At 42.2% G+C, this 25,836-nt stretch overlaps 1 protein-coding gene across 18 annotated transcripts in view; it reads left to right on the top strand.

The window, feature by feature from the left end:
• Positions 1 to 1,744: 1,744 nt before the first annotated feature.
• ERC2 (ELKS/RAB6-interacting/CAST family member 2) overlaps positions 1,745 to 25,836 on the top strand; it is a 556,650-nt gene continuing 532,558 nt past the window's right edge. For 15 of the 18 annotated variants that reach the window (XR_011100132.1, XR_011100130.1, XR_011100127.1 and 12 more), the window contains exon 1: positions 1,745 to 1,881. The gene's annotated coding sequence lies outside the window, so the exon portion shown is untranslated. Of the gene's footprint in view, positions 1,882 to 2,314; positions 3,671 to 6,104; positions 6,194 to 25,836 lie in introns of those variants that run through there. The other 3 variants (XR_011100124.1, XR_011100125.1, XR_011100126.1) reach the window with 3 other exon arrangements.

Genomic DNA, 25,836 nt, shown 5'->3' with positions numbered 1-25,836 from the left:
TGTCTTTTCATATACACAGTGATGCGGTGATACATTGTTTAAAAAACTGTCAGCAGCTGACACTACTTCTAACAAAAGTCCTGTCATCACTACAGGACTGCGACAGAATTTGTATTAGCAATACAGAGACAGCTCTGTAAGATATTCTTATCACACACCAAATCCAAATTAAGCAATGGATTTTGAAAACAGATACTTGTTCAGTGCGGTGGCCCATATTTTATAGCATTTATCCATTTTCTTACAGCTGCAGACTTGCTAACTCTTCAAGAGCACAAAAGAATACTTCCTGTTTGCTTTTTAGACCAAGTGAAATTATTTGTATACAGAACCATGTCCCTTCTTGTCAAGTGTCTCCAAAACTGTTTCTATCTGTCCATCATTTCTGTCCATTTTTTTCGTAGCTATTTTAACAGAAATTTCTTCAAGTAAATAGGTGGCTTTGAAAAGCAACTGAAGTTTGTATTTTAGTTTGTCCCAGTACTTTGAGCTCACAAAAAATATGCGCTTCATATTGTAATAAGATTAACAAGCTACTATATTTTACCGTGATTTGGATTCTAGCATTGTTTTGAACAGTTGCATCTTTGAATAAATATTCACGATGGCAAAGTATTTAAGCTAGTTTTGAATAATGCAAATACAGCGATGAAGTGACTCTTAGTTTTAAATACGATCAGTTGAAATCAACTGCATTTGTCATAGTTTTTAATTGAAATTCCACATAAGCTGTTCTTCTCACTAATGTTCTCATTAATGTGCCTATAGGTCCATATGTAGACAAGAGAGTAAGATACAGATTACAGTATCTTGGATTTGCATGGATTTGTAGTGCTCGTTAAAAAGTATCGCAGCAGTGACATTAAGAAAAGGCAGATAAAATATAATTGTGAAATTCTGTGTAGAATAAGATATGAAGCTATATTGGAACTAAGGACTGAGGCTGATCAATTATAACAGTATCAAGAGCAATTAAACCCATAGAAAATACAAAATGGAGAAGAAAGAAAAATAGAAGAGAGAAAAGAGAGAATTTCTTACAGCAAGAAGACAGTGATGATTTTACAAAGGTTTCCTCACTCCGCTTAATACAAAACTAAAAATGTCAGGAGTAATTTTAATGTAGTTTGCAGTTTTCTGATGAAAAAAAAAAACTTTCAAGCTTCATATTGCAGCTAATCTGTGCATTTCTTTAATGGATTTTTTATCAGAAATTATTATGGATGTCTTCTTAATTACTTTCAGATGTAAGCCAAAATACAGATTCAGGTTTTTCATATCTGTCTGGATATAACAGATTTTACATACCATGTTCTGAAGTACCTGGCTTTGAGTATTTCCAGCCTTCGGTGAACAAGAAAACATTTTTCCTCTGCTTTACGCAGACACCGGTGTATTTTTAGGCTGTTTCACAATGAGTAACACACTTTCAGACATCTATAGGGTGCGGACTGGAACCCAAGGGTGTGCAGTGAACGGGCAGGGACAAATCCTCGGAGAAAGCCACCAGCTTGCAGTACGTGATCTGCAACTGGCAGAGCCCCAGCTGCTGGCAGAGCTTGCTGCTGCCCCCAGCGGCAGGCTGCTCAGCGCTGCTGAAGCCCCAGCTCCTCGGGAATGCTGGGAATGTTGAGTCAGGGTCTGGCAAAACAGGCAGCCAGGCTCGCAGCTGACAGGGAGACTCGCCGGGGGACAGAAAGACGAGGGACAGGAGCGCACAAGCCCCCCCCGACTACAGCAGGTTCCCTCTCTTCCTCGCCTTGTAGGTGTTCGGCTTCTCCGGCTCTACTGCTGCCTCCTTCCTCCCAGCAAACGAGATGTCAGCTAAACGTGATGTAAAATCCATGTGAGGACGAAAAGACAGATGCAATGATTTGAAAGGTGAGAGGCTTAGGCGGTTATCATGCACTGCTGTGAATCTGTTGCGATTAAGGAATTTGCTATATATTGCTTTCTACAATTGTCTGATGGTTGAAACTGAAAATGAATTTGCAGAAGAGGTTTTTTATATTGCCTTAGAAATACACTGTGATAAACGGGACCAAGTCCACATCTCCTGGTAAGAGTGCCTCTCCCTACAGAATTGTCAGCCAGAAACCTTTCTTGCAATTTCTCCTTAAAGCAGCCATAGGAGTCTCCTTTTCTGTGCCCAATCTTTAAAAATATTACTATCGTTGTTAAACTCTTCTAGAATATAATTGATGAGCTTCAGAAATTTTTCGCTTTATACCTAGAAACTGGATGATGCTTGGTGTTTTAAAAATTGTGTTAGGAAAAAAGATATTTCTGTTCCCTTTCAGAATCTTGTGAAGGGAAACCAGAAATTAGCAGGATAGTATTTTGTAGTTATATAATTAATGAATACTTAATGGGTTTGCTCATTTAGGATGCTGTGTGATTTTTATTTTTTAAGATTATTTTAGGTAGGACAAGAGTGATGCAAACGATAAAATCCATGTATACATACATCAAGGACGCATCTATATCTTGCTGAGAGCGCTATTTAGTAATACGGAGGAGAAATAATATATATTTTTATTAGTGTGTGATTGATTTCTAGGCAGCTACCTGCTAAGCCCCGTGATGATGGATGGGAATGTACTCCCTTAGCGGCGAGCTGATCATTTCCCCCTTGATGGACACTGCAGCCGGCCACTTGCGTTGGCAGACACAAGCTCGCTGCAAATAAGCCCGGCCAATAAGTGCAGCGAAGAGGAGGGAAAAGCTCACTTGTCAGGGTTAGTTTGCTGGTTGGCTTTTTAAATCAGGGGTGTCACTTAACTATTTGTTTAGGATTTGGGTGTTTTTTTTCTGCCTCTCATATCCCCCGTGTGTATACGCAGGGAGGCCGCCTCACACCCCGGCCTCTTCAGGCCCTTCTCCTGCTCCCTCTTTCCAAGGGCGGGGAAGGTTCCCCCCGTTCGTTCCGTGGCTTCTGCGCTGCCACTTGCTTTCCCTGTGGCGACATCGAGGACGGCAAATATCCTCTCCGCCTCTGCCCGGCCCTGCCGACCTCCTGCCGCCCTGCCCTGAGGGCAGCGGCCATGCCCGCACTGTTTCTGCCTCAGGGGCTGGGCGCTGCCTCCATCCCCTGCCGACGGGGAGCCCTCCCGCAGCCCGAGGGGCAAGGGGACGCCGCTGGGGTCCCCTCCTGTCAGGCAGGCAGGCAGGCAGGGAGGGAAGGAGCCCGGCCACCTTCCCAGCTGTGACAGCGCAGCGACCCGCCGCCCGCCTCCAACGCGTCCCTGTGGCGATCTCGCTGCCGGGGGTGAGGCTCCGTCTACCTCGGTGCGGAACGACCCTCACTGCCTTGCCAGCCGCCTGTGAGAAGGAGACAGAGAAGGAGGAGAAGGGCGGGCTCGGCTCTCCCCAGCACCCCGAACGGGGCTGCAGGCAGCGCCCCTTCCAGAGGGCGGAGGCCGGGCGGTCGCCGCGCGCCAGATCCCCTCAGCGCCCCACCGCTGCGGTCGTTTCGCGGGGCCTGGCAGCTGCCCTAGCGAGCTGGGGTTTTCTTCGCCTGCCCTGGGGAAGGGCAAAGGCTTTTGTAGTTCCCATCCCCTCACGGTCTCATCCACTTGAGGGTGCTTGTCCTGATTTCTTAGTTCTCTGTGTCTGAAGGAGACAAGAGGCTTTTTTAGGATCTGTTTTTGCACGTGGGGAATGTGTAATGGTAAGTGCCTATGGTTTTCTTAAGGAATATGTGTATGTGGTGAAAAGGTTTGTTTTTCTTAGTGTGAGGAACTTGTAAACCTTGGCTTCCTGTGAAGTGACTGTACTAAGGTGTGTGTAGTCTTTCCAAATCTAAGTACTTTAGAGAAATCTTTCTATTACCATTATTTTAGTTTGGAAGCCCTATATAAAACATTATTCAGTAGTGTCAAGGTGAGGTAGCTATTCCTCTTCTAGGGGAAACTGAGGAAAACACAGGAGTGACTTTTGGTCCTGTGAGCAAAGGGAACATCATTTCCTTCTTCAGAAGGATTAGTGGGAGAAGCTGTGTGCTGCATCTCCAGCAAGAGCCCTCAGAGTGGGGAATATACTCCAGTTAAGAACTGATGTTTATTTTTTTGTACTAAACTCATTTAGCACTAAGTCTTCAGATAAACATCGTGAGGTGAAATTTCAACTGCAAGAGGAATGAGGTAAAGTTCTGCTAGCGAGGGAAAGCGAGGGTGCAGGCTGTGCTGCTGTTGTCCTCTCCCTTATGCTTTTTGTTTTCCTGGGGGAATGAGTGGTAAAAGTACTGCAAAAACAGTTGGAATAAATAACTTTGAAGGATAGTGCTGAGGACAGAAAGGTTGTGTGTGTGTTGGGGTAAGTGTGACAGGTGTGGAGGAGACTTGGCTGCAATTACCTTTGAGTAAGTCCTGTTTTAACTGTGCTCAGGTGGTGGGGTAACTGGGTTGGTAGGCTGCCTTCCTGACTGCGGACAACGATACTTTTATTTTCTTTCCTTACTCTAGCATTGAAATCAAGTGCTTTGGTTTTCTAACTGTCTTTGTTTTTCTTTTTTCTTGTAGTATAAAGATAGGTTTACGAATGGGAAGTGTCTTCTGTCTTGAAATAAGATGCATTTTTTTTTGTCCCAATAGGTAGATGATTCAGCTACTGTAATGTTTTCCCTTCCTTCCAAGAATGAAGGACAAAGTTGGCATGCTGAGGCATCTTTTTGTCTTTCCCATTCCTACTGAGGAAAACTGAGTTTCTTGCCTTAGAAATTGCCCCTCTGGTCTTCCCAAGCATAGGTCTTCTTTTACCTTCTGTTGGGTAGTGTTTGAACTCACTGTTAAGTTAACATACTATCTCAGCTTCATTTGGAGGAGACCTATCTCACCACTACTCTGTTCTATGGGCTCTTTTTCAGCTCTGCTAACAGACAAATGCTGGGTCAAATTCTGATGAAAAATAGCATGAGGTATATTTACTCATGCCCGTAGTCCCCCCATCTTCTGCATGAGGGCTATAGAAAGGTGGCAAGGGAAGGGAACAGCCAATAACCTTAGTAGCAAAATGAGTTCAAGTGAACTCATTCAGCCATTTTAGAATGTAGAATATATGTGATTTTTAGAGAATGAGCAATTTGGCATGTGTGCTTTTGTAAGAGATTGCTCAGAGTGATTTTCTTGCTTTAGGAAGATGGTCCTTGCAGACCTTTGAGGGATGACTAACACTAAGGAGTGGGTGGTTTCACCCTCAAATAGGGTGAGGCAACCAGCCAGTGTATGACTTCCAAAGACAACATATGCTCTCCTACCTGTATCTCTTATGGTGTTTACTATATTTTTATCCAGTATCATGCATTTGTTATATTTTCAGTTAAATTTAATTTGAAAGATGCCAGGGGTATAATACGGAGATGCTTATTCAGATTCACATTGGCAATACTACTATTGTACTGAAATACGTTTTGTAATGTGACCATTTATTTGTGACTTATTTTGCAACAGCTATACTAGCTTATTTCCTATGAAGTCCAGGAAAAAGGGCAAGAATTACTTTAAAACAAAAGGAGGTTATATCTTCTACTTAAGGATCATAGTTGATCAAGGAAAAGCTCAGAAATGGAAAAACAAGCTGTAAACATAAGGAATTCTCTAAATGAACTGAATTGTGCTTTTTCTTCTGTGTGAAACTGAGAAAAAATGCAAATGCGGACCAGCAGAAGCATCAATTAAATCTTTTTCCAGAACATTTGATTTTTAATTGGTGTTTTTTTTTTTTTTTGTGTAATGATTTTTGTATTTTAAAAAAAAAATCATTTTGAAATAGACATTTAGGATGGTTCGTCACTTCTCATGTGCAAGATCTGATATATCTTCCCCTCTGCCAAAAAAAAAAGTCGGTAAGTGGATTATCTTATTTGCTTGGTGTATGGTTGTGGATTATTTGTGCAGGCCAAGAAAGCTTATGAGCATAGATATCCAGTACTCATTTGTAAAGGAAAATGTAAATGTCTTTCATGAATTAATGCTGGTAGCATAGTATTTAAGTTTTGATGTTGCTTTTGTAGCTGTTAATCTCAGGGAATTGTTGTGATTTGTTTAGTGATAGCAGTTTTAGAATGTTCTGATTTGGAATGTCTTAAATAGCCACCTTTTTTTTAGGAGTAGCTGTAACCATCAGGAAGACCATCCTCCTCTCCTTCCAGTCTGTTGGGTGCTGAGCTCTGGCCAAGAAGAGAACCATAGCAAAGGTGTCCTAGCACTTCTCTAGATAATGTTCCATTACTGCCGTACCATTTTTGTCCACAGGAACCTGGAATTCCTTCATGATAGTAGAAGTGTAGGCTTTGAGATGGACAGTTTACATGTTCAGAAAGCTGAATACCACTATGATCTCTTTAATTTACAATAGGCATAATGAGAGATCTGTGGTGTCAGGATTTATTTTTTGAGAATTGCAGCTGCAATGCATCTAAGAATTTGAGGTATTCCTCAGAATGTCAAGTTGGGTTTGGATGTGAGGGAAACTTTGATAATTTGGATGTTCAACAAGGCTTAGGTTTTTCTGAGAAGTTTTAGGATCAGGTTTTTAAAAAGGGACGTCAGCTTTCTAGATTATCATGAAATTAGCTTAGAAACTCATTTTTACAGACTGGCCTTCAGTGGATATAAAGCTTCAGACAAGTTAACGTGTGGCTTCTTTAAAGAGCAAAGGATTTCAAGTAAAATCCCACTTTAAATAAACATTTTTTGAGCTTCTCCCTGCATGTCATGTGTTAGCATGCATTATCCTATCTTTATGAAGTCACAGTGCAGAAGTAGCATTTAGCAGCTAAATTCTACATAAATGGGATATAAATGACTTTGGTAGGGAAAAGTATGAGAAACATCTAGAATTAAATCACTTAAAAAATCGCAAATTGTTTGAGAAATGCTGGGAGTGGAAACTTCAGAGAAAGATAAAGGATGCAGGTACACATGAAAATGATACGCTGTAGTTACTGGGATAGCCATGGGCTTGAGGGAGGAAGTCACTGGAGAAAGCAATGTATACAAACTTGGACTAATGACTGCCTAGCTGGGTGTAACGTGCAATGTATTTCTAATGTGAAAGAAGTATAAGAATAAGAGTTTCTGCTGTTCCTAAATTTAGTTCAACAGATCACACATTACACAGATGATTGGTAAAATGTGGGACAATCTCCTACCAAGTAAATAGTTCAGGCTGCTTGGAGTGAATGCTGCCTTATTGGCCATATAATTCTACCAACTTTGAGAGGGTGAGAGAACACTCCGGTGATTTCATTCCAAGGATGGAGATTCTCCTTAGTCCTCCTCCTCATGTTATAAAAACACTTTCTGTTATCTTTAACAGCAGTAGCCAGATTGAGTTCCAGATGAGCTTTGGCCTTTCTAATTTTGTCCCTACACATTCTTACAACATCCTTATAGTGCTTCTGAGTGGCCTGCCCTCTATTCCAAAGATCATAAACCCTCTTTTTTTTTTTTCTTCTTAAGCTCTAGCCACAACTATCTGTTCAGCCAGGCTGGTCTTTGGGCATGTGGGGACGGACTGCTCCTGAGCCTTTAATATTTCCTTCTCAAGGAGTGCCCATCTGGCTCTGGTGAGGCTGCACCTCGAGTACCGTGTTCAGTTTTGGGCCCCTCGCTACAAAAAGGACATGGAGGTGCTCAAGCGAGTCCAGAGATGGGCAACAAAGCTGGTGAGGGGCCTGGAGAACAAGTCTTACAAGGAGTGGCTGAGGGAGCTGGGTTTGTTTTGCCTTGAGAAGAGGAGGCTCAGGGGCTGAGGTCAACTGCATGAGGTTCAACAAGGCCAAGTGCTGGGTCCTGCACCTGGGGCGCAATAACCCCAAGCAGAGCTACAGACTGGGAGATGAGTGGTTGGAGAGCTGCCTGGCGGAGAAGGACCTGGGAGTACTAGTGGATAAGTTGGCTGACTATGAGCCAGCAGTGTGCTCAGGTGGCCAAGAAGGCCAACAGCATCCTGGCTTGCGTAAGAAGCAGTGTGGCCAGCATTGCTAGGGAGGTGATTGTCCCCTTGTACTTGGCTCTGGTGAGGCCGCACCTCGAGTACTGTGTTCAGTTTTGGGCCCCTCGCTACAAGAAGGACATGGAGGTGCTCGAGCGAGTCCAGAGAAGGGCGATGAAGCTGGTGAGGGGTCTGGAGAACAAGTCCTACGAGGAGTGGCTGAGGGAGCTGAGTTTGTTCAGCCTGGAGAAGAGGAGGCTCAGGGGCGACCTTATCGCTTTTTATACATGTAAGTACATTAAAGGAGGCTGTAGTGAGGTGGGGGTTGGTCTGTTCTCCCATGTGCCTGGTGACAGGACGAGGGGGAATGGGCTTAAGTTGCATCAGGGGAGGTTTAGGTTGGATATTAGGAAGAACTTCTTTACTGAGAGGGTTGTTAGGCATTGGAATGGGCTGCCCAGGGAGGTGGTGGAGTCACCATCCCTGGAGGTCTTTAAAAGACGTTTAGTTGTAGAGCTTAGCGATATGGTTTAGTGGAGGACTGGTTAGTGTTAGGTCAGAGGTTGGACTCGGTGATCTTGAGGTCTCTTCCAACCTAGATGATTCTGTGAATTTATAATGTAGGTTTATTGTGTCTGGACTCACAGCTACACTCTTTGGCATCTGTTTGGCTTGTTTCATCACAAAAATAGCAAATTAAATGAACTTGGAGACTACAGTACTCTAATTTCCAGAAACAAATTCCTGCTTGTCAAATGGGGTTGAGTCCTGTTGGAGGTTGTGCTGCTGCTGCTGCAGTTTTCACTATCGTTAACTAAGCACTTCTCATGATCAGTAAAATTAATTTACAGGTAAGCTGCTAGGAAGAATATTTCATTACATCTGTATGTGCAATGGCTGAATCCTTCATTTGTTTATAAAATGTTATAGTTTGTATTATTTCTGTGACAATGTGAACTTTTCCTTAAACATTTTTTTTTAATGCATTCTTTTCCTCAAAATGTTGCTGTTGAAATAGAGTTCTTCTATTCTTTAAACAACTCAGATTAGTGGGCAAATAAGAACAATTTGCTTTACCATGTCCTTTTGTTGACCAGTGCCAAGTAGTAGTGCAAGAAACTACTTCTTGCAAAAAAAGTGCTTCTCTGGAAGGAAGGCTCTGCTTTGTAAAGCATGCTGATTTTTAGTGGCTAAGTATTTGCAGTCACGGTGTACCTTGGCTTTCATTTATATATCTTTTTCGCAGGCCTCATTTAAAATCTTCTTAGACAATTTGTTTTTCCTTAAGAAAAACAGTTACAATGGCATCTGTTATGAATGTGAAATGTTCACATCAAAAGCTTGGAATGACTTCTGACTCGCACTTGTCAATTGGCATGGTTATGCTCAACTGAGATGGGTTCAGTGTCAGTGCAAAGGTGGAAGATAGAGTCATGCTCTGAAGTTGTTGATAACCGGAAGTGGTTGGTGAACTCCTTTTGGCCTTTTCTCGGAAAAAATAAAGAAAACTGCAGAAGTGGAATGCCTTCTAACAGTTCCAGGGTGCTGATTTTATGCTGAATGAGGGGTAACCTACTAAATCACCTCTATCACTTGCAGAGCCTACAGTCCTTGGAGGACTTGGATCTGATGTGGCTGAGGCACAACCAGTACTTTTTTTGGGCATGATTCTCAAATGTGTGAACCTCATATCCTAGTGAGGAGAACAGAGGCGACAAGTTCAGCATGTTTTTGAATTCTGTTAACTTCAAAGCAAACTGAATGTGCGAATGTATGCTTTTTAATTTATAATTGAATTGTGTATATATGTTACTACTTTTGAATCCAAGAATTGTAAAATGCTGAGTGCATGATTAGCATTGTGTGCTAAAGCTGATGTATCACGGTGCCACTTCCCTGTGGGAAGGAAACCCTGAGGTTGCCTTTTTCTTTTTAAGAAGGTCTGGGTATTCATGGTCCTCTTTCATGGGGGGCTTCAACTTCCCAGACATATCCTGGAAGCACAACACAGCCCAGAGAAAGCAGTCTAGGAGGTTTCTGCAGAGCGTGGAAGATAGCTTCCTGATGCAGCTGGTTAGTGAGCCTACCAGGGGAGGTGCGCTGCTAGACCTTCTGTTCAAAAACAGAGAAGGACTGGTGGGAGATGTGGTGGTTGGAAACTGTCATGGGCAGAGTGACCATGAAATGGTAGAGTTCTCCATTCTTGGAGAAGTCAGGAAGGGGACGAGTAAAACCGCTATATTAGACTTCCTGAGGGCTGACTTTGAACTGTTCAGGACACTGGTTGGCAGAGTCCCCTGGGAGGCGGTTCTGAAGGGCAGAGGAGTCCAGGAAGACCAGGCACTCTTCAAGAAGGAAATCTTAATGGTGCAGGAGTGGTCTGTCCCCACGTGCCCAAAGACGAGCCGGTGCGGAAGAAGACCGGCCTGGCTGAACAGAGAATTGTGGCTTGAGTTTAGCAGGAAAAAGAGGGTTTATAATCTTTGGAAAAGAGGGCGAGCCACTCGGGAGGACTATAAGGATGTTGCGAGGCAGTGCAGGGACAAAATTAGGAAGGCCAAAGCTCATCTGGAGCTCAATCTGGCTACTGCCATTAAAGACAGCAAAAAATGTTTTTACAAATACATCAACACAAACTGGAGGACTAAGGAGAATCTCCATCCTTTACTGGATGTGTGGGGGAACTTAGTTACAAGAGATGAGGAAAAGGCGGAGGTGCTTAATGCCTTCTTTGTCTCAGTCTTTAGCGGCAATACCAGTTGTTCTCTGGACACCCATCACCCTGAGCTGGTGGAAGGGGATGGGGAGCAGAATGTGGCCCTCACTATCCATGAAGAACTGGTTGGTGACCTGCTACAGCACTTGGATGTACTCGGTTTCCCATAGGATCCTACTGGACAAAATGTCCACCATACAGCTAAATAAAAACATCATACGATGGGTGAGCAATTGGCTAACGGGCAGGGCCCAAAGGGTTATGGTGAATGGGGCTGCGTCAGGCTGGCGGGCGGTCACCAGTGGGGTCCCTCAAGGCTCCATTTTAGGGCCGGTACTTTTCAATATTTTTATAAACGATCTGGATGTAGGAATAGAAGGCATTTTGAGCAAGTTTGCTGATGACACCAAACTTGGAGGAGTTGTGGACTTGAATGAGGGTGGAAAGGCCTTGCAGAGGGACCTGGATAGGTTGGAGAGCTGGGCGATCGCCAACCGCATGAAGTTCAATAAGAGCAAGTGCCGGGTCCTGCACCTGGGACGGGGAAACCCTGGCTGCACGTACAGACTGGGCGATGAGACGCTGGAGAGCAGCCTAGAAGAGAGGGATCTGGGGGTCGTGGTAGACAACAAGTTGAATATGAGCCGGCAGTGTGCCCTGGCAGCCAGGAGGGCCAACTGTATCCTGGGGTGCATCAAGCACGGCATCGCTAGTAGGTCGAGGGAGGTGATTGTCCTGCTCTACTCTGCGCTGGTGCGGCCTCACCTCGAGTACTGTGTGCAGTTCTGGGCACCACAGTATAAAAAGGACATGAAACTGTTGGAGAGTGTCCAGAGGAGGGCTACGAAGATGGTGAAAGGCCTGGAGGGGAAGACGTACGAGGAACGGCTGAGGGCACTGGGCCTGTTCAGCCTGGAGAAGAGGAGGCTGAGGGGAGACCTCATCGCAGTCTACAACTTCCTCGTAAGGGGGTGTCGAGAGGCAGGAGACCTTTTCTCCATTAACACCAGCGACAGGACCCGCGGGAACGGAGTTAAGCTGAGGCAGGGGAAGTTTAGGCTGGATATCAGGAAGGGGTTCTTCACAGAGAGAGTGGTTGCACACTGGAACAGGCTCCCCAGGGAAGTGGTCACTGCACCGAGCCTGACTGAATTTAAGAAGAGATTGGACTGTGCACTTAGTCACATGGTCTGAACTTGGGTAGACCTGTGCGGTGTCAAGAGTTGGACTTGATGATCCTTAAGGGTCCCTTCCAACTCAGGATATTCTATGATTCTATGATTCTAAGTCGATGGGGCCAGATGGGATCCACCTGAATGTACTGAGAGAAATGGCAGAGGAGCTGGCCAAGCCACTTTCCATCATTTATCGACAGTCCTGGCTATCAGGGGTGGTCCCAGTTGACTGGCGGCTAGCAAACGTGACGCCCATCTACAAGAAGGGCTGGAGGGCAGACCCGGGGAACTACAGGCCTGTCAGTTTGACCTCAGTACCAGGGAAGCTCATGGAGCAGATTATCTTGAGTGTCATAACACAGCACCTGCAGGGCAAGCAGGCGATCAGGCCCAGTCAGCATGGGTTTATGAAAGGCAGGTCCTGCTTGACGAACCTGATCTCCTATGACAAATTGACGCGCTGGGTGGATGTGGGAAAGGCTGTGGATGTGGTCTACCTTGACTTCAGCAAGGCTTTTGACACCGTTCCCCACAGCATTCTCCTCAAGAAACTGGCTGCTCATGGCTTGGACTAGCGTACACTTTGTTGGGTTAAAAACTGTCTGGACAGCCAGGCCCAAAGATTTGTGGTGAATGGAGTCAAATCCAGTTGGAGGCCGTTCACTAGTGGTGTTCCCCAGGGCTCAGTACTGGAGCCAGTCCTCTTTAGTATCTTCATCGATGATCTGGATGACGGGATTGAGTGCACCCTCAGTAAGTTCGCAGATGACACCAAGTTAGGTGCGTGTGTCGATCTGCTGGAGGGTAGGAAGGCTCTGCAGGAAGATCTGGATAGGCTGCACCGATGGGCTGAGGTCAACTGCATGAGGTTCAACAAGGCCAAGTGCCGGGTCCTGCACCTGGGGCGCAATAACCCCAAGCAGAGCTACAGACTGGGAGATGAGTGGTTGGAGAGCTGCCTGGCGGAGAAGGACCTGGGAGTACTAGTGGATAAGTTGGCTGACTATGAGCCAGCAGTGTGCTCAGGTGGCCAAGAAGGCCAACAGCATCCTGGCTTGCGTAAGAAGCAGTGTGGCCAGCATTGCTAGGGAGGTGATTGTCCCCTTGTACTTGGCTCTGGTGAGGCCGCACCTCGAGTACTGTGTTCAGTTTTGGGCCCCTCGCTACAAGAAGGACATGGAGGTGCTCGAGCGAGTCCAGAGAAGGGCGATGAAGCTGGTGAGGGGTCTGGAGAACAAGTCCTACGAGGAGTGGCTGAGGGAGCTGAGTTTGTTCAGCCTGGAGAAGAGGAGGCTCAGGGGCGACCTTATCGCTTTTTATACATGTAAGTACATTAAAGGAGGCTGTAGTGAGGTGGGGGTTGGTCTGTTCTCCCATGTGCCTGGTGACAGGACGAGGGGGAATGGGCTTAAGTTGCATCAGGGGAGGTTTAGGTTGGATATTAGGAAGAACTTCTTTACTGAGAGGGTTGTTAGGCATTGGAATGGGCTGCCCAGGGAGGTGGTGGAGTCACCATCCCTGGAGGTCTTTAAAAGCTGTTTAGATGTTGAACTTAGTGATATGGTTTAGTAGAGGACTGGTTAGTGTTAGGTCAGAGGTTGGACTCGGTGATCTTGAAGGTCTCTTCCAACCTAGACAAGTCTGTGATTCTATCTCCCAATATGTAAGAATTGAGTTGTATCTAATTCAGTTTTATTGAAAATGTCAGAAGTTATGCAGGTAGCCTTGTTAGCTGATCCTATGGCTGTTCATTTGTTTTTCTTCTTAAAAAGGAAATTTTGTAGCAAAAGAAGAAAATTGTAGCTTTATTCTGTAAACATGTGAGCCTGTGTTTAGTAACATTCAGGTGGGTAGCCTTAGTGTATTTAGTGGAAAAGAATCCATTGTGTAGACGTACTTGTTTCTAAGATGTGAGTTTGAAAGACATCTTAAAATGAAAATTATTACATTACCGTAAATGACAGAATATGAATAAACATATCTAATATGAAAGTAGACAACCCTGGAAGTCTAATTATAAATTCAGTCAATTTTCTTTTAAATTATTTTTACCTCTTTAGGTTTTATTCCTAAAATAAATTAATTGCTGCCTTTAATGTGTTTAATATATGCATCATATGTTAACAGATAAATCACCTTATGTTTCAAAGAGTATTTGTATGAGTGACATATAGATGTTGGCTGTTGCATGACCATGCTTAACAAGTTTTTGGGGTATTCTACCATTGTAGCCTTAGTTACTTCGCTTTTTCTTAAATGTGTATTTTGGCATTATTAATATTCCTGATCCATCCCAAGTGACTCTTCCTGTTGCTTTTGTAAGGAATTTGTAAGGCAATATTTAATATCATGACATTGTTCTAGCGGTTCATTCTGTGTCTTTTGTTATTAATTGCTTATAACCTTGTCTGCTCTCATGTTGAGCAAAGGGAAAGATAGATAAGAGGCGAAGCTTTATGTCTTAGCGTTTACAAAAGCTTTTGGCTTGAAGCAAGATCTTTAATATAAACACATTTATTAAAAATGTTAAGTTTTTTTTTTTTTTTTTAAAGTGTAACTTTAATGAAACTGTTATTTGTACCACTTTTGAAGACCAAACACAGACTTTTCATCACCTTAATTCTACAAGCTACTGGAGCAAGGTCTAGAGCATCACAGCAGCTCTCCACACTGGTTCTTCCTTCCAAAACCTTTGTAATGATCCTTAGCCCATCTTCCCTTCTTGCATAATGACATAAGCTTGCATAAGCTAATGTTGCACATATCTGCAATAATTCTTGTCTTTGTAAGTAGGTGTTGTTTATGCTCCTGGTGGGCTCCAGTAGTCCAGAGTATGTGAATGAGAAAAATGAATGCACAAGACTATACAAAAAAAAATATTAAAGAGTTCTGACAGAATCACAACTTGGTGTCATTAGCATGCCTACAATTTGAAGAGTTGACTTTTAAATTATACCCTTACCTCCATCACATTTGATTGAACCCTTGACAAAGCAAAAAATATCCCAAACATTTCAAATTTCCTTGCTCACAAACAAAGCAGTAATGTGGACTAGATAATAAGTTAGCAATATGAAGTTGCAACGTGAATTGAACTACTTGCTGCACTTTGGATGCTCCAAGGCAAATGAGACTTCAGCTGAGAAAAAGCTTGGCTGTTCAAGCTATAAATAAATTATTTCTGACTTAAAACTTTTTTTCCCTTACCCTACTATTTTCTTTACTTTTTAAAATACAATTATAAAAATGCAAATTTGAGCTGAAATAACTCTCAAATTGATTCTTTACCTATATTAATAATGAAAAATGTATTGCTTTAAAAAAACACAGCTTTATCTACATTTCTCGTGTCCTTCTTCAAGTTACAGGTGCTCTGCTAAAGAAGCTTTAAAAATTAGTCTTTTGTCCTTAATAAGTGTAACTGCTAATGTATTGGTTAAAAGGAAGGGAAAAGAAAAGGTGGATTTCTTGCCATTCTTTATTTAGAAATAATAGAAAAAAAATGGTCTTCTAGTTTTTGTTCTAAAACTTTCATGCTGTCTCAGATTGTTCTTATTTTTAAGCTCTAACTTCTCAATTGAAATAGATAATAAAATCTAAAACAAAGATAATATTTATGTATGCTGTTAAATACTCACTCAAACTGGGTAGACTTTGGCAAAAGTAAAGAAAAATTGTGCTGGTCAATAGGCCTGATTTTTAGGATACTCAAAAATGATGTCTGCTTTTATGTTTTTTTTTTTTTTTTTCTCCACAAAAGAGACCATTTTAGTTTTTTTTTTCTTTTTAAAGACACCTAACATTTATGTTTATTAGTAGACACTAAACTAAAAATACCGTTTGTCTGGATAACCAGGTGCCTTAGAATAATCCCGCATAAAAGACCTGAGTTTGTAAATGCAGTCTTGCATTGATAAATGAGATTTGTTAGGGAGAAGGAAGTATGAGTAGAGGTGAGGTAGTGTGTACTAGACGTGAGGGAAGTGACAAGCACTTGCAGGAGCCTTTGGAAGGCACAGTGAATATAAGATAGGATACAGGATCTAGCTCAGAAGACACCTGCACGCTGAAATGTTAAGAACTCTTTCTCTGAAAGACAAATGCTTGCCTAACCTTTTGAAGTACCTGTATATCCCAAGAATGCCATTATGGTGCAGAAAAGCTGAGAAGACTCAAACAGTAAAGATGCTTCCAGTGGTCTGGAAAGTATGTTTTTCTTAAAAAAATATATATATATATTTTTTTTTTTCCAACAAAAATAGGAGCTTGACAGTAGAAGCTGAAGAGAGAGCGGACAACAAATCCTTGATGCTGAAGTCAGGACTGTACTTTTGTTGAAGAATGGCTCAAAGAGCAAGGGCACGGGTCTCTAGCGGAATTGTACAAGCAAGGCAAAGAAAATGCAGAGTTTATAGCCATGGAGTAGGCCGGATGAGAAGCATTCTTGTGAAAATATGCAAGGAGCAGTCTGTCCTTGAGAGAGATAAACAGGTGGATCTGAGGCCTGGGAAGACGAGGGAATAGCTTATGCGCTGTAACTGCAAGTAGGAGAAACTATTTTTTGCAACACTTTTAGGCTTAGCCAATAGGATAGTGACCAGTATGCATAATTATAGCTGTGTGAATAAATATATGGATATCTGCACAATAAAGTTGAAGCTTGTATTACAACTCATATTGAGTCGATCACTTGCTTCCCTGCGCCGTAAATCGGAGGGTCTCGCACCTGCAGTGGCGCCCGAACAGGGACAACATGGAACCGAGAAGCGCGGTGAGGACAAGCACCGATTAGCAACAAATCGGAGGGCAGAAGATTGCCTAGACCGACCAAAAGGGGTCTGCATGGTCCGGAGGGCTACCAGCGTGATCAGACACGGAGCTGCACAAATCAGGGACAGACGTGGCGCGGACAGACACGGCAAAAAGGCCAGCACTATGGATAAGGAGGTAGCCCTCAACTTATTGCAACGCTTTTTAGAAAAGCGAGGGGTAGAAGGAGTTAAGCATATTCCAGGGCTTATAGCCTTTGGGGTAGCAAAGGGCTTTTTTTATAATCCTGAGTCATACTTTGATGTGGAAGAATGGAGAACTTATGGGGACTGCTTGTGGGATTTAGCTATAGATGATGATAAAATAGTTAAAAAATTAATGAAACCGTAGCGGGAAACTATTAATAGTTTAGAAAGATAAAAGTTAGAACAGCAAGTTGCAGCTGTGGTTACCCAGCAATTAGGTCAGCCCTGAGGATCAGAGGGGCTGTTCTCAGTGGGGGGGCGATTACTTGCCTATGCTTGCCTATTGTCTGGGAGACCAATAACTGTTAAGCCAAGGCACCGTTGCCGGGGCCCCCTGGGGCGTCACTACCCCCCTCTCCTAGTAAAAGCCCAGACGCAGATCAGGAGACATGGCCTACGGCGCCACCCCCTCCAACCACTGTCGAAACTGAGATAAAAGTCTCAAGAGCAGAAAACAGGGTCTCCGACAGCAAGGAGGAGGTGGTGGGGCGACTCATTTTAAAACCGAAAGAGGATACACCCAGGGAGCCTTAAGGCTTCCAGTAAGCCACTGCCAAAGCCCTCCCCACAGGGGATAGAAAGGGTTAATTGGCAGGTGATAGCCAGAGAGGTGGCAGATGCTCAGGACTCCGAATTGCTGAGCCCGCTCGCTGATCAGGCTTTCCTAGTAACCTATGGACAAGGGTCTGCGGATCTGCAGGGAGCTCACACCCCACTTGATTGAAAACTACTATCCCAGATGAGAGCCACAGTAAATGAGAGTAGGTTGCATAGTGTGCCGACCAAGAAGTTGCTTAATTATATTTGGGGCAGCAGTATTTTATGTCCTGAGGACATCAAAACTATTGTAAGAATGATTATGACACAATCTGGTCAGTTGCTATTGCAGGCTCATTGGCAACGCATATATGATATCAGTGCTCACACACCCCAACCATTGGGAGATCCTTTAGAATACGTAACTACTGAGCAATTAATGGGGATTGGGAGATTTGCATCGGTGGATATGCAGGTACAGTTAGGGCCAGAGATATGCCTAGAGAGCATGAGGGCAGCCCGTGCAATACTCCAACCCCACTCTACCGGCCCACCACGAGATGGTGCTGCCCACGACCCCAACACCTGCCCTGCCTGCGATGCAGCCCATCTACAGTCAGATGCTGCCAGATCACAACAACTACAACCAGCCACATTGGGAGATACTCTGAAAACACTGGAACTATCGGCCATTGTCTGGGCCTTCACGGAATGGATGACAATTTGTGGAGACCGAGCATGGCAGGGGATACTGGCAGATGCGTACAGAGGTCCCTGCTACCTTGGTCAATTGGGATTATTTGCACCTCGCCACCAGGACTGGCTGAATATCTCCAAGACGATGTCCAGTAAAGTGAAAAGAGACACTCACGGTTTAACACCTGACTGTAAAGATGATGTTGAATTATGGTCAGCAACCACGCAAATATTTGCCTCCTTCTTCACACCAGGGGTGGCAGCTGTGCGGACGCTGACACAGTAGAAAAGTTGGCATGCTGGACAGTGAAACAGTTCAACGCAACTACCGACATCCTCTCTCAAATGATGGATGATATGGACAGTCTATGACACTCAGTGTTGCAGAATCGGGCAGCCATTGATTTTTTGCTGCTGGCCCAAGGACTTGGTTGCAAGGACTTTGAAGGAATGTGCTGTTTTAATTTGTCAGATCATAGTGAGTCAATCCATAAAAGGCTGGATTGGCTAAAAGAACATGTGAATAGAATACAAGTGAATGTTAACCTGTTTGATACCTGGTTGAAATCCCTGTTTGGTGACCTTTCCCCTTGGCTTGTATCCCTTATTAAGGAAGGTTTGAGATTGCTGCTTATTGTACTGCTGATAATCATTGTTGTCAAGATAGCTTATCATTGTATTGTGAAAGGGGTAACAAAGATGATGAATGGGGCCTTGCTTGTACAAAAAGAAAAAGGGGGAATTGTTGAAGAATGGCTCAAAGAGCAAGGGCACGGGTCTCTAGCGGAATTGTACAAGCAAGGCAAAGAAAATGCAGAGTTTATAGCCATGGAGTAGGCCGGATGAGAAGCATTCTTGTGAAAATATGCAAGGAGCAGTCTGTCCTTGAGAGAGAGATAAACAGATGGATCTGAGGCCTGGGAAGACGAGGGAATAGCTTATGCGCTGTAACTGCAAGTAGGAGAAACTATTTTTTGCAACACTTTTAGGCTTAGCCAATAGGATAGTGACCAGTATGCATAATTATAGCTGTGTGAATAAATATATGGATATCTGCACAATAAAGTTGAAGCTTGTATTACCACTCATATTGAGTCGATCACTTCCTTCCCTGGGCCGTAAATCGGAGGGTCTCGCACCCGCATACTTTGATAAACTAAATCAAGCATTTTTGCCTTTTATATTCAAAACTTTTCTTTTAACAATGCTTTGTTAATTTCAGTACTTAATATGTTAAAGGATGAGGCCAAAAATTCTTGCTTCTTTTGATTCACTATTAAATTGGAATAAACTTGGACAGTGGTGTATAATCTTAGCTGGGAGATAACTTGCTGTGCAGACTCTAGGGGCTTCCATTGCCAAGAACTGGCGGATATGTATAGCCCTATAGCTTTTATAAAGATACAGCGTGTTCTCTGGCAAACCAATGAAAATAATCTCTGATCGTTCTGACATTGCATGGCTGAAGAAGCCTTTTTTTTTTTTTTTTTTTTTTTAATGCTGTGCTGTGATCTATCTTCAGGTCCTTAGTATTTGACACAACTAAAGGAAGTCTTAAAATACTATCTTCCCTTAAGCATTTCAGAAACTCTAGGGAGGTATTTTTGGCACATGCAGGAGCGCAGGAAAGATTTATCTGAGTGGAAGTGTTAGAGCTAAAATGTTAGGAATTAGTGTTCCAGCGAGGAGGCGGCCTAATTAAAAGTTACAAAATAATGCAGGTGTGAGTTGAAGTTTGAATATTACTTATATTTAAAGCCAATTTCTAATTAATATTTAGCTTTCAATTTGATTGAAAACAGTTGCAATGTCTCTAATGTTGTAATAGAGAGAAGCTGGCGCATTGCGAAGTGTTGTACCTCTAACGAACACTAGCCGTACTTTAAAACTGTGAAACTCCTATGAAAGGGAATTGAAAAGGTATTGTTGACTCTTTACTTAGTGTCGTGGTTTAACCCGGCCGGCAGCTAAACACCACGCAGCCGTTCGCTCACCCTCCCCCCTCCCTCTCTGGGACGGGGGAGAGAAATGGAAAGTGAAGCCCGTGAGTTGAGATAAAGACAGTTTAATAAGACAGGAAAATAATAATAACAAAATAATAATAAAATAATAACAATAATAATACAATGGTGATAATAGGAAAGTAATAATAATATGTACAAACAAGTGATGCACAATGCAATTGCTCACCACTCGCTGACCGATGCCCAGCCTAACCCCGAGCAGTCCGGCCCCCTCCCCCCGGCTAGCCACCCCTATATATTGTTTAGCATGACATCAGATGGTATGGAATACCCCTTTGGCTAGTTTGGGTCACCTGTCCTGGGTCTGTCCCCTCCCAGCTCTTACTGCACCCCCAGCCTGCCCGTTGGCAGGACAGAGCAAAAGGCTGAGATGTCCTTGGCTTAGTATAAGCACTGCTCTGCAACAATTAAAGCATCGGGGTGTTATCAGCACTCTTCTCATCCTAAGCCAAAACACAGCATTCCACCAGCTACTAGGAAGAAAATTAATTCTGTGCTAACTGAAACCAGGACACTTAGGTATACTCGAGAGTAATGTAATTGACAAACCTGGTAATTCAGTCAGAACTGCTTGCTCCTTGAGTTTTTTAATGCTGCATTTTGAGCAAATACTTCCATTGCTGCAGTTTCCATTTTCTGATTGCATGAGTGTTAATTGCTGTTGCTGCACCTGACAGTGTTAGATTGCATGACAGTTTTTCCATGTATTTGTGTATTTGGCAGCCATTTCTTTCTTCGTGTGCTATTTCTTTAGTGTGAAATAGAAACAAAAGCCAGGCAGGTATGACAAGCTATTGCTGTGAAATGCTGAGTCTTTCATTTTGCATCAGTGGGAGTTGAGGGACATCACCAATTTGCAAGATCAAAACAGACTTTGTAACTAACTTTGTACACAACTACATAGGTACTTGTTATGTAATTACCTACAAAAGTAGTGAAATTAATGCTTATTGACAATTAAATATAAAACATCTGTAGGAGACTATAGTAAAATCTGCATTTACTTTAGAAATGTGGGCTTGAGGCACTCAAAGGAAACTAGATGAAGATGATATTGCCTTTAACGTCATGTATCTTTTGTTTTTCAAAGTTCTCAGAATTGAAGACTAATAGGAAGAATTGGCTGTGATTTTTTCTCATGGTTAAAAAATGGGGAAAAAACAAGCCATTTGATTTGCATTGTAATGGTAAAATAGCAAAAAAGAAAAAAAAGTTGCCCTTTTTAATAAAAACAATGTAGGGCTTGTAGTAATTCCCATATGAACCAACATTTTGTTCATTATTTTTTGTTACTTTATTAAAAGAAAACATGCTGTGCCGCTTAGATTGAAAAAAGGAAGCATACTGCATAGGAGCTTTTGGTTCTCCATACATAGTTTGCATCATGTTGATGTTTGTTTTTTTTAAGCAGCACAGATGACAAAAAAAAGAAAAGAAAGTATTATTTTTTAAAAACAATTAAATACCAATGTAAATGAAAAAGATGTGCCAGAAATATCTCTGGCTCTCAATCACTATTTCAAATATACCTGCATATCCTGGCTTTTGTGTACAATGCTGTTTTTCTGTTAAGGGTATGTACATAATGATTTCTTGTAAATATATATATATATGCATACACACATATACTCTTTGCCAGGACTTCTGATTTATGGAGCAGATTTTTTTCTGAGAATCTTCTTCCCTAGGTGGTGTCTCAGAGTGTAAGGTAAGGAAGATGAGTTATAGTGGAGAATATATCTTCTGCATCATCTCTTAGTTTTTCTATTTTGTTGCTTTCACTTTATATTTTGGGAGCTTTATCGTACTGAACAGTTTTAGACAGTTTGGAAGCCACTGAGTATATTAAATATATGATAATTTCTGCTGTCTCTATATATTATCTGGGGCGGATAGCTGTAAGGGAAGGGCTCTCTTAAAGCTTTCATCAATATTACAAATGTTTGAGCTCTTGGCTGAACGTACTGGGGAGTAGTCCTACAGAGCTATTAAGTATTTGGTTAATATCCAAACTTACTGCTGACCAGGTGCCACTGGCCAGAGGGGAGACAGAAACTCTAAATTGGGTCTGAGCTTTCTAAGCATAATTGTCAGGATATTTTAGTCTACATGATCTGCCTTTTGGTGATCTGTTCTGCCCCTGCTTTGCCTGCCTTTGAGGATGATGTAAACAGTCCTCATAGGAGATAACATTAATGCAAAGTCAGAAGGTGTCTCCGTGTTCAAATACTCGTTGGTGGCTCATGATAAGGAAACACTGACCTTATGAGATGAATAGCATGCCCCCATCTAAGCAAGAAAACATACACATAAAAAGCCAACAACCAAAACAAAACCTGATAACAGGAAAAAAACAAACAAAACAAAACACAACAACACCCCTCTTTATCCTTCATTAAAAACACTTGGTTAAAACACTAGTTAATACTACAAAGAATGATTTTGGTACAGTTGAGATTATTTACATTTAGCAGTCAGTGTATTTCTTGAGTGCAGTGTGAATATTTGCTCATGTTATGTTTCCTATCATGGGAATATCTCACGAGGAGAGGTTTGCCATGTTTTATCTCCAGTTCTGTATCTATTGATTGAAAACTTTCCATGCTTATTGGTGTTTTCCAGCGTAATGTGCTCTGATACTGTTTTTCAATAGAACCGTTAAATCTGCTGTGGAATAGCTAGACTGCATGCTGTCTGGCACTTGCCTGTTTGTGAAACCTTTAATGAGAAACTGGTGAGAACTCTGTGTGCTGTGGCTATGTGCAGAAAAGCTCAAAAGCCTTAGCCTGGAATATCTAATCTGAGAATGCTGCAGTATGTAGGCCTAATATTTCACAGGAGAGACATGTAATGTAACAACATATTGTGACTTTTCTGCACTGAATGAAGAAGAAATTTCATTTCATGAAAAAAATCTGTTCAGATACTGTGAGCTTTTGTCCTGCAAGATCTGGTTTCCATTTTTTAACTGAACTATCATGATTCACAGAGTTTAGGAAATAAGTAAAATAGCTCCCAATCCATTCTGAGGCTCAATTACAATGCCTCTGTGCATTTCTTTTGATTTATTACGATATCAGGGATTGACAGATGCAATGCAGAAAATTGTAACTTTGAACTTGGTGGCACTGCTTTGTTTAAGCAGCTTCTTGATGAAATTACTTCTTGTCTGGGGAAGGGCTGGTGGAAAAAATCAGTGAAAAATTAATGAGTTCTGTGAAGACAGTATTTTGAAGAAATTGTAATTATACAAAATTTAAAAGTAATGCATTGGAGAAGCAAACAATAAGTGAGACAACTTATTTAAGTATTGTATTGGAGTTCTGTGTTTTAAGTCTAAATACAAAAATTAAAAAGCAAGTAAAACACAATGTCATAAGCGATGTGGATAATGCTTTTATCTGTAGATTGCAGGTGATGAGATGAGAGAGAAATGTGAAATGTGGAAAACAAGCTGAATTTAGAACAGCCACCAAAAAGTATTCTAGCCTGAAATAGACTTTTTTATTTGCTGGGATTTTCAAGGCTGATGAGAGCATAAGGGGTGGGGTAGTGGGAGAGGTTTTTTCCATGAGAACATATGCTCAATTTTCTGAATGCTTTTTTGTAGTTATATTCACAGTTGTGTTCTGAAATATTAAAGTCACAATAATAAGGGTTATCTTAAGTCACAGAATCACAGAATCACAGAATTTCTAGGTTGGAAGAGACCTCAAGATCATCGAGTCCAACCTCTAACCTAACACTAACAGTCCCCACTAAACCATATCCCTAATCTCTACATCTAAACGTCTTTTGAAGACTTCCAGGGATGGTGACTCCACCACCTCCCTGGGCAGCCTGTTCCAATGCCTCACAACCCTTTCAGTAAAGAAGCTCTTCCTAACATCCAACCTAAAACTCCCCTGGCGTAACTTTAGCCCATTCCCCCTCGTCGTGTCACCAGGCACATGGGAGAACAGGCCAACCCCCACCTCTCTACAGCCTCCTTTAAGGTATCTGTAGAGAGCATACGGGTATACATTAAAAAGCAATTTCTAAAGTAAGAAAATGTTGAGACATGCAGTTGGGTGTCTGCTTTTTTCTAGTACTATTATATTTTAAAACCCAAAAGAATGTTTTCATTCATGGGAAAACACATTCATTAGGTCTGTTGTCTATCCCAGAGCAGACTGAATTAATTTGTGACTTTTCCTTTCCAGAGAAATTTTGAGGGAGATGCAGTCTTCATGACATAGGAGCTCCTTTGTGCTCTGGTATATGTACTGCGAGACCTGTACCTTCTGGGCTCCTCCCAAGAGGAAGGATTGTCTCTGTAGTTGTGGGTACAGTGTATACATAGGTCTATACAGCTCTCTGTCCTTCCCATTGTCAGGCTGAAATTCATCTTTCTACTTGATTACATGTCTTTTTTTTTTTTTTTTTTCCACCCCTCGTATTATGGCATGGAAGGGTTTTGCTTTAATTTAACATCCTTTAAATACTGGGGGGAAAAACGGATTGCTTTACAGAATTTATTTATTTATTTATTTTGCCCATAAGTTAAAATGATTATATAAAAGCAATACAGTTTTCAAGATAGAATCATTTGTGTCTTTCCTGTCCATCTTGGGCTCAAACAGACTGGTACTTTTCCAGCTAGTCCTGAAGGAAGAGGAGGGTAAAGTGGATGTTTTCCCTTACACCCTCTTTTCTTCTGTGAGTGGATAATGATCTCTGCAGCAGTTGTTGAGGCCCTGAGGCTGATATTGCCTATTCTTGTCTCCAGTTCCTGATGTAGAGAGACACCATAGATCTTCCTAAAGCCAGGCTCACTGTATAAGCAATAAGGAGTACAGGATGGTGTAGGTGCCATTCTTCTGTCTTCTGCAAAGCGATGGTAGATGGCTTCTCTGAGACTCTTCACAGCCACAAAGGAATGCTCAAGGTTTAGCCTTAACTTCAGGTGTATGTACTTCCAGGTGAAGGCTCACTTTTATATGCTTTCCTTTTTCAAAGTTGTTTCCGAGACAGATGGTCTGTACAATCAGATTGTAATAGGCAATGAATTGCAAATGAAATAGATAAAAAACAGATTATTCCTAAACCGGGACTTTCAACTTTGTCTGTGAGCTATCCTTAGTGGCCAGTGAAAGTTAGTAATGTTTGCATTGGAATAAATTTTAATGGAGCAGCCTGGGTGCAGTACAAAGAGTTCAGAGTTTCCAAATTATTAATATTAAATGAATACCACTCCCATATTTTTCCTAGCACCCACAGTGGTGTTGTTGACAACATTTCAGTGTAGTGCAGTGCCTTCCACGGATGAATTTCATGGCCCTTGATGCACCTCTTGGGAAAGACGTGAAAATTCACAGGAATGACCACTGATGTATTATAGTGGTTGAAACAAATTGAACAAGGTGAAACATTTGTGTGAACAAGGTGAAACAGCTGGTTCAGATGCATAATTATAGGTAAAATGAAACAAATGTGTTAGACTGTGCTGGCTAGTAAATGTGATGAAAATGTAGTGCATACAAAGCAATTCTTAGAATTTGTGTAAGCCATGTGCTATATGTTTGTGTGTAATAACGGGTGGGAGGGGTCAGTGGAGAACTCGGTGTGTTTACAGATACTAACAGTGTCAGCAAACAAGAATGTTTCATGCTGAAATTGGTGAGTATTTAGTACACTAGAGATTACTTAAAAAAACAAACAAACAAACAAACAAAACATTAAAGCTTCCTTCTTCCTGT

Source organism: Anas acuta, chromosome 11, assembly GCF_963932015.1.
Source record: "Anas acuta chromosome 11, bAnaAcu1.1, whole genome shotgun sequence".
NCBI lineage: Eukaryota > Metazoa > Chordata > Aves > Anseriformes > Anatidae > Anas > Anas acuta.
Note: the sequence above shows the minus strand (reverse complement) of the source record. Positions and strands in the feature narration are given on the sequence as shown.